Raw genomic sequence first — 7,830 nt, 5'->3', positions numbered from 1 at the left:
TGTGTCTGCAGTGGGAGAACTTCTGTGCTGGAGACACCCCTCTGGGGCTAGACTTGGAGCTTTGGTGCTCACTGAGTCTGCCCCCTGAGTGTGTCTTTTATGGTTCCACGGAGCTGCAAACTGGATGGTCCCACTCTGACCTCTGGGCTTCCTGGCTCCTCATGCCTGTTTTTATTGATGTAATTCAATTCAGATAGAACATATTCCATCATGTATGTCTTCTGCTCAGTATTATATTTTTGTGATTGATCCATTCTTTTGTGTATTTGTAGTTTGTTCATTTTATTGTTGCATACTATTCCAATGCCTGAGTATATTACAATTGCTTATTCATTTGAATGTTGATGTGTTGATGGACATTTGGGAAATATATCTGACCCACTACAAGGCAGCTTTGAAAAGTCTTAGACATATTCTTGCATACATAAGCAGAAATGTATGGGGGTGTATCCATAAGAGTGGGATTACTGGATCATAAGGTATTTTCATGTTTAGCTTCATTAGAGACTGGAAAAAGTTTTCCAAAGTTTCCATCCCACCAGCAATGCATAAGAGTTCTTGTTGCTTCACCTTCACCACAGCACTTAATTTTGCTGTTTTTTTTTATTTGTTTGTTTGTTTGTTGGCTGGTCTGGCTGGCATCCCTTTCCTTTTTAAATAAAATAGTTTGATAGATAATTCCTTATTGGACTTTCTGAACCCATTCTAAAGGACACCAAAACTCCTTCCATCTTGTCACTGTGCACTATTAGAGAGTCCCTTAATTTAGAACTTATTGCGTAATAAACTGCATTAGTTTTAAAAGATCTATTACACATTTAAAAATCAAGAGAAAAGAGACTAAATTTATCAAAGATTTAGTAGACTTATAACTTAGATAGGAGAACAAAGCAGTTCTGCATTATATGTAAATCAAATAAATAAATGAACATCAGATTTCGTAGGAAAAAAGTAAAATCTTATTATTGTATCTGAGAAAGTTCCTCACAAAGAAAAGTAAATCTGAGAAAAGTGGTGTGGGAGCATGGGAATTAGAAAAGGAAAAAGTTTACTCTTCCTTAATTTCTAACTCCTCCTACACACACACACACACACACACACACACATTATTTCTCTCACCACCTCCAATACTAATTAGTGAGTGACTTCTCTCCTTTGAAATGCTAACAAGTTCCAGATGAATACATTTTTTAAAAAGAACACAAAACTATTTGAATATGAGTTAATATTTTTCCAAGAATGTATTTCTCTCATGACTGAGTTCCATATATACAGAGCTATACCAAAAAGGGCATTTTTTGCACAAGTTTCCAAATGTATTTTCTACTTAGAAAACTGACAAGAGCAATAAATGTACAGGAAGCGATGTAGAAACTTGCTATAACCAATGATACCTCTTAGTCCTTCATGAAGAATTTGCTTTGTAGGCTTTCAAAGTCAGGACTATGACTTTCCTCACCTACATCTATTTAGACATCAGAATTCATCAAAAATTCAATTTATTCCTTATTTTGGAGATGATTTACTAATATGTATTTCACCTCTCTGGCAAGATCTTACCTGTGTAGGTTATATCAATAGTTAACTGGGAAATGGAATATTGTGAATTAATTGCCATTTTGACATGAACTCATGTACAAACACAAGGAAGAGATTTTAGGTGGTATTAATAGAAAATGGACCAGTGCTCCATAATAATCATATTCATCTAGGGGAGCTTTTACAAATGCAGATATCCTAAAAATTATGATTCAATAGTACAGGAGTGTCATATTTAATTTTGAAAAATTACTCTAGTGACTCTGAAATCTAGCCAATGTTAAAACCAGTGAAATAACGAGGAAGAAGATGAAAAAAATCAAATGTCAAAGGACCAATATCTTAAGTTTAAGACTCTTTAAAGGTTATTAACATTGGATTTAGTATATCAGTTTATGATGTGATATGCTCATATTATTCCTTCCACTTTCTCCCTTCCACATCTCAGCCACTATAATAAAGAAATATGACCATGAGTTTGTCAGTTTGAACCCAATTTCTGTTCACAATGGCTATATTTTAGTTAAGATCACTTTCTTTTGTACATTATGTAGGACTTTATTTCTGAGGGATTATTAAATGCATTATGCTGTTCTGGTTTATGATAATTTTGTTCTATGTACCCCATTATGTCCATCATTTATGCTTTTTCAAGTAGGAAAGAATTGAGGAACCAAATTAATCAAGTGTAAGTTTTTAAAAGCCACATAATTTTGATGTACCTCTTTCTCTGAAGAAAAATATTATTGTGAATTCTACTATGAAAGTTGCCCTGGCCAGTTTTGCTTAGTTAGACCATCAGACCATAGACAGAAGGATCTCTGGTTCAATTCCCTGTCAAAGGCACATATTTCAGTTTTGTGTTCCATCCCTGGCCTAGGTTAGAATGCATACGGGAGGCAGAGGCAACCAATCAATGTGTCTCTTTCATGACGATATTTCTCTCTCTCTCTCTTTCTCTCTCTCTCTCTCTCTCCTCTCTCTCTCTCTCTCTCTCTCTTTCTCTCTCTCTCTCTTTCCCCCCCTCCTCCTTTCCTTCCATGGTGTCTGAACATCAATGGGAAAAATATCCTCCAGTGAGGATTTTTTTTTAAGTGGGATAATTCACAAAAGAAACAAACAGAAATTGAATTTAAAAACCTGTGTATTTTAACAATCTTGCAGATTATCAATATTTAAATAAGATAATATGTACTCTTATCAAGTGACATAAAACCAAAATCCAGCCCTGACTGGTTTGGCTCAGTGGATAGAGCATCGGCCTACGGACTCAAGGGTCCCAGGTTCAATTCTGGTCAAGGGCATGTACCTTGGTTGCGGGCACATCCCCAGTAGGGAGTGTGCAGGAGGCAGCTGATCGATGTTTCTCTCTCATCGATGTTTCTAACTCTCTATCCTTCTCCCTTCCTCTCTGTAAAAAAATCAATAAAATATATTTTTAAAAATCCAATCTATATTTTATGCAAAACAGCTGAGACTCAGAGAATCCCCACAACACACTCTGACCAGTTTCCAACCCAGACAAAAGTAAGGGCATCCCCATACTGACCCCAGGGTACACACTCTAAGAGAGACAGACATTTACAAAGCTATCTTATATAATAAAAGGCTTATATGCAAATCAACCAAACAGTGGAATGACCAATCACTATGAAGTGCACTGACCACCAGAGGGTAGATGCTCAACACAGGAGCTGACCCCTGGTGGCCAGTGTGCTCAGCCACAAGCAAGGCTGATAGCTGGGGAATGCAGCGGCCCACTTCCTCAGCAGCACTAAGGATGTCTGCGGGGAGCAGGCTTAAGCTGTCAGTCGGACATCCCCCGAGGGCTCCCTGACTGCGAGAGGGCACAGGCCAGGCTGAGGGACTGCCCCCCAACCCCACACCAAGTGCACGAATGTCATGCACTGGACCTCTAGTTTTCCCATAGCATTGAGAAAAAATAAGGCACTAAATCCAAGCTATAAAATAATTCACTACAGTTTTGCATTTTACCTTTGTAAATAATACATATGAATATTTTTTATCTTCTAAACCAAATAGTATCGTTTCTATTAAATGAGCACAAGCTGAAAAATATGGTCATTCTAGCCCTAACCGGTTTGGCTCAGTGGATAGAGCGTGGGCCTGCAAACTGAAAGGTCCCAGGTTTGATTCCAGTCAAGGGCATGTACCTTGGTTGCAGGCACATCCCCAGTAGGAGGTATGCAGGAGGCAGCTGATCAGTGTTTCTCTCTCATCAATGTTTCTAATTCTCTATCCCTCTCCCTTCCTCTCTGTAAAAAGTCAATAAAATATATTTTTAAAAATATGCTCATTCTAAAAGACTATAGAGAATAAAGCATTAGATGATAGCTATAGAAACAAACTAGAATTTTATGATCAATTCTTTAAAAATAATCATTAATCCTCTGAGTTCTAAATGGCAGACACTATGCAGAATAAAAGAAGACAAAAAACACATTGATAACAGATCACTAAGAGGCAGTATGATTTTATTGAATAATAGAAAAATATTGTTTCCTTCTCACTAAAAACAAAACTATTAGCTAAAGCATTATTTAAATGTCCTAGTAAAGCCAAGGGACTAATAAAAAACATGAGGTTATTATTTTCAATGATTAAAAATTGCCACCATTATACATATATCCAGTAATCTGAAATTGCTTAAAAGGAAGTCAGATATACACACCATTTCCCTAGAATGAAAGCTGATTTATTTTACTGCCAAAGTACTATCCCTTTTATAAGTAATCTTTTTTTTTTTCACAAGTAGATAAATAAACACGAACATCTGAAAATAGTTGAAAACCAGTGTGATGATATACAGTCTTTTAGTTAATGTCAGGTTTAAGGGAACAAGACATTCAGGTTTTCTGGGTGGAGGCATTTGCATTCCTTCCCTTTGTTCTATGCAGTAAGTATACTAAAGCTAAGCCACTATAAGGGAAATAAGGTAAAAAAAATACTCAAGTTAAAAATTTCATTCTCAGAACTAGAATATTGATTTGGTTTTCCTGCCAGGTAATAATTCTAAATGCATTGTTCTCCTGTGGTCAGCAAATTGGGAAAAGTTTGATTTTTTTCTCATTAGAGATTCTTAGCCCTTTATCTTCCTAAATTGAAATAATAGTAATATGTTTAGAAAATAATTTTCAAATTATTATTATAAAATATTTTATTTTAATATATATTACAAATAATTATATAACTGAGCTCCATTTTTTTTTCTTTTATTAACTTTTTTATTGTTGACACTATTACAAATGCCCCCATCCTCCTCCCAATTCGACCCATCCCCCACGACACCCCCTTCCCTCTGGCTATCACCTCTCAGTAGTCTGTGTCTAGGGGTTATGCATATATGCTTTTGATGGCTATCCCAAAAGGCTGAAAACATCTAGAAATATTAAATACAGAGTTAACCAAGCACTGAAATTAGCAATGGTCTTAAGGGCCATCTGCCCAACCATTATGTCATATAGCTCCATTCTTTCATGGAAACCAGGAGACCAAGCCCACTGTAGCTTTCCAGAATAGATGCTAGATTAGATCCTTTTATAAACAGACAGCAAAGATAGTAAACTAAGAGGGAAAAAAGCCACATAAGAAGATGGAGTTGAAATTTGCCTATTAGTTTCTTGACTTGGGATAGAGGGGGGAAAGTCCTCATTAAGACTTCATAATCATAAACCAGTATTCATGGATCATTTAGAATAGAATTCATACTATTTATATGAACAAGCTAAAAATCATTTTTAAAGAATACTTCATTGTTAGTGACTCCAGGAACCTAGTTTAAACAAAGATAAATCCATATTTAGAGGAACCATTTTCAACTCAGGCCTACTGGAACATCTGCAATCAAAAGTTAAATACGCACAATTAAAAATAAAATACCAGCCATGAACTAACACTTGGACAAACAAACAAAAGCAAACCCACAAAAACAACAGACATCGGACTTATCAGATACAGAATTGACTATAAATTAATTATATTTAGCATGTTGAAACAATGAGAGCATTGGAATTATTTCAAAAGAATAAAACTATCAAAATGAGCTGTATCTGAAAAATAACTAGATACGTCCTATAGAAATAAGATATATAGTACCTGAAATTAAACATTTACTAAACAAGACAGCTGGAAAGACAAAACTGAAGACAAAATTAGTGCATTAGAAGATAAAGTTGGAGAAATTATACAGAAAAATACCTGAGGAATGCTGGGGTACAACCCCAGCAGGTCCAGGGGTCCCCAAAGGTGTGGACGGAGTCGGCGAAGAAGGAATAACACAGAGACAGTGTTCAGTTGATCAGCAGCCTAGCCAGGATCTCTAGCCAGGATCTCCAGCCAAGTTCTGGTCTGGATCTCCAGAAAAGTCCTGGTTAGGATCTCCAGCCAGGTTCTGTGTCCATGTTCTCTTGCTAGGTTCTCCAGCCAGGTTCTCCAGTCAGGTTCAGTCACCAGGTTCTAGTTAGGTTCTCTTGCCATGTTCTATCCAGGTTCTGTAGCCAGGTTCTGTAGCCAGGTTCTGTCCAGGATCTTTTGCCATGTTCTCTCACTAGGTTCTGTCGCTAGGTTCTGTCTCTAGGTTCTGTGTGTAGGTTCTGTATCCTGTTGTCTTGTTACATCTGTATTTATAACAGTTGATTCCAATCCTATCAATCTAGGGGAATCCTGTCCCAGGGGTTCCCAAAGGTGTGGATGGAGTCGGTGAAGACTATCCACCCTCTTCCTACGGTGGAGTCCGATCCATCCCGAGTGTGGGGCGCTTACCTAAGAGTCCCTGTTCGGGCGCCAGATGCTGGGGTCCAACCCCAGCAGGTCCAGGGGTCCCCAAAGGTGTGGATGGAGTTGGCGAAGAAGGAATGACACAGAGACAGTGTTCAGTTGATCGGCAGCCTAGCCAGGATCTCTAGCCAAGATCTTCAGCCAAGATTGAACCTGGCTCGAGAATCTAGAAAGAACACATGGACACAGAACTTGGCTGGAGATCCAAACCAGAACTTTGCTGGAGATCCTGACCAGAACTTGGCTAGAGATCCTGGCAAGGCTGCTGATCGACTGAACGCTGTCTCCGTGTCATTCCTTCTTCGCCAACTCCGTGCATACCTTTGGGGACCCCTGGACCTGCTGGGGTTGGACCCCAGCAGAGGAATAAAGAGGAAAAAAATATGAAAGAGCTAATATAATGAATGGTCAATGAAAAGAAATAACCTAACATTCAACAATTGACATACTAGAAAAAATAACTAGAAGAGTGGGGGAGAGACAATATTTTTAAATATTGGCTAAGGTTTGTTTTATAATTTAAAAATGCAAACTCAAATTCCTAATAGATCTAAAGCAGAATAAATAAAGAAAAATTCAACTCTGGACATAATACAAAAATCTGCACAGCATCAAAGACAAAAGAAAGTCTTAAAAGAACACAGAGACAAAAATAAAAATTAGACATACAGCTGACTTTAATAACAGAAGCCAGAAAAGAGCAAAATAAGAGCAAAAGTGCTAAGGAAAAATAACCATCAAGCTAGATTTCTATATAAACAGCGATTTTCAACCTTTTTCATCTCATGGTACATAAACTAATTACTAAAATTTGGCAGCACACCGGTAGAAAATCACTGATGTAGAGTCAAGTTATTATAATTTAAGAACATGGGTGCCTTGCTCATGTCCTGTGTCCAAGGTGACCAAGAAAAGAAGGAACAACAGTTGTGCCAAAAAAGGCCGAGGCCATGTGCAGCCTATTCACTGCTTCCCTTGTGCTAGATGTGTGTCCAAGGACAAGGCCACTAAGGAGTTCATCACTAGAAACACAGTAGAGGCTGCAGCTGTCAGGGACATTTCCGAAGCTAGTGTCTTCATCCCTAAGCGCTTCCCAAGCTGCATGTGAAACTCCACCACTGTGTGAATTGTGTCATTCACAGCATGGTGGTCAGGAATCATTCCCAGGTAGCCCCTAAGGACTGAACACCCCACCTCTATTTAGACCTCTGGAGGCTGCCCCAGGACCTCCACCAAAGCCCTTGTAAGGAGCTAAGTATTTCAGGACTGAAGAAAAGTTCTCTGGAAAAAAAAATAAAATGGAAATTATACCTTTAAAATAAAGAACATGGACAAAATAAATATTGAGTATGCACTATTAATAGAGGCTCAATAAAGTCATACCTGTAAGATTTAATTTAGAAAATATAAAATGAGCAAAAAAGGAAGTCTGAAAAACAAGAAAGGTGAGAGAAGAAAGTAGAAAATTTGACATTTTTTAAAAGACACTTAAAA

At 37.6% G+C, this 7,830-nt stretch overlaps 1 pseudogene; it reads left to right on the top strand.

Annotated features, from left to right (window-relative positions):
• LOC107182063 overlaps nucleotides 1-7,583 on the top strand; it is a 100,748-nt pseudogene extending 93,165 nt beyond the window's left edge.
• The last annotated feature ends 247 nt before the right edge of the window (nucleotides 7,584-7,830 follow it).

The sequence above is a fragment of the Myotis davidii genome, unplaced genomic scaffold (genome assembly GCF_000327345.1).
Source record: "Myotis davidii unplaced genomic scaffold, ASM32734v1 scaffold53, whole genome shotgun sequence".
NCBI lineage: Eukaryota > Metazoa > Chordata > Mammalia > Chiroptera > Vespertilionidae > Myotis > Myotis davidii.
The sequence above is the reverse complement of the archived record's forward strand: the minus strand, read 5'-3'. Positions and strand labels throughout refer to the sequence as shown.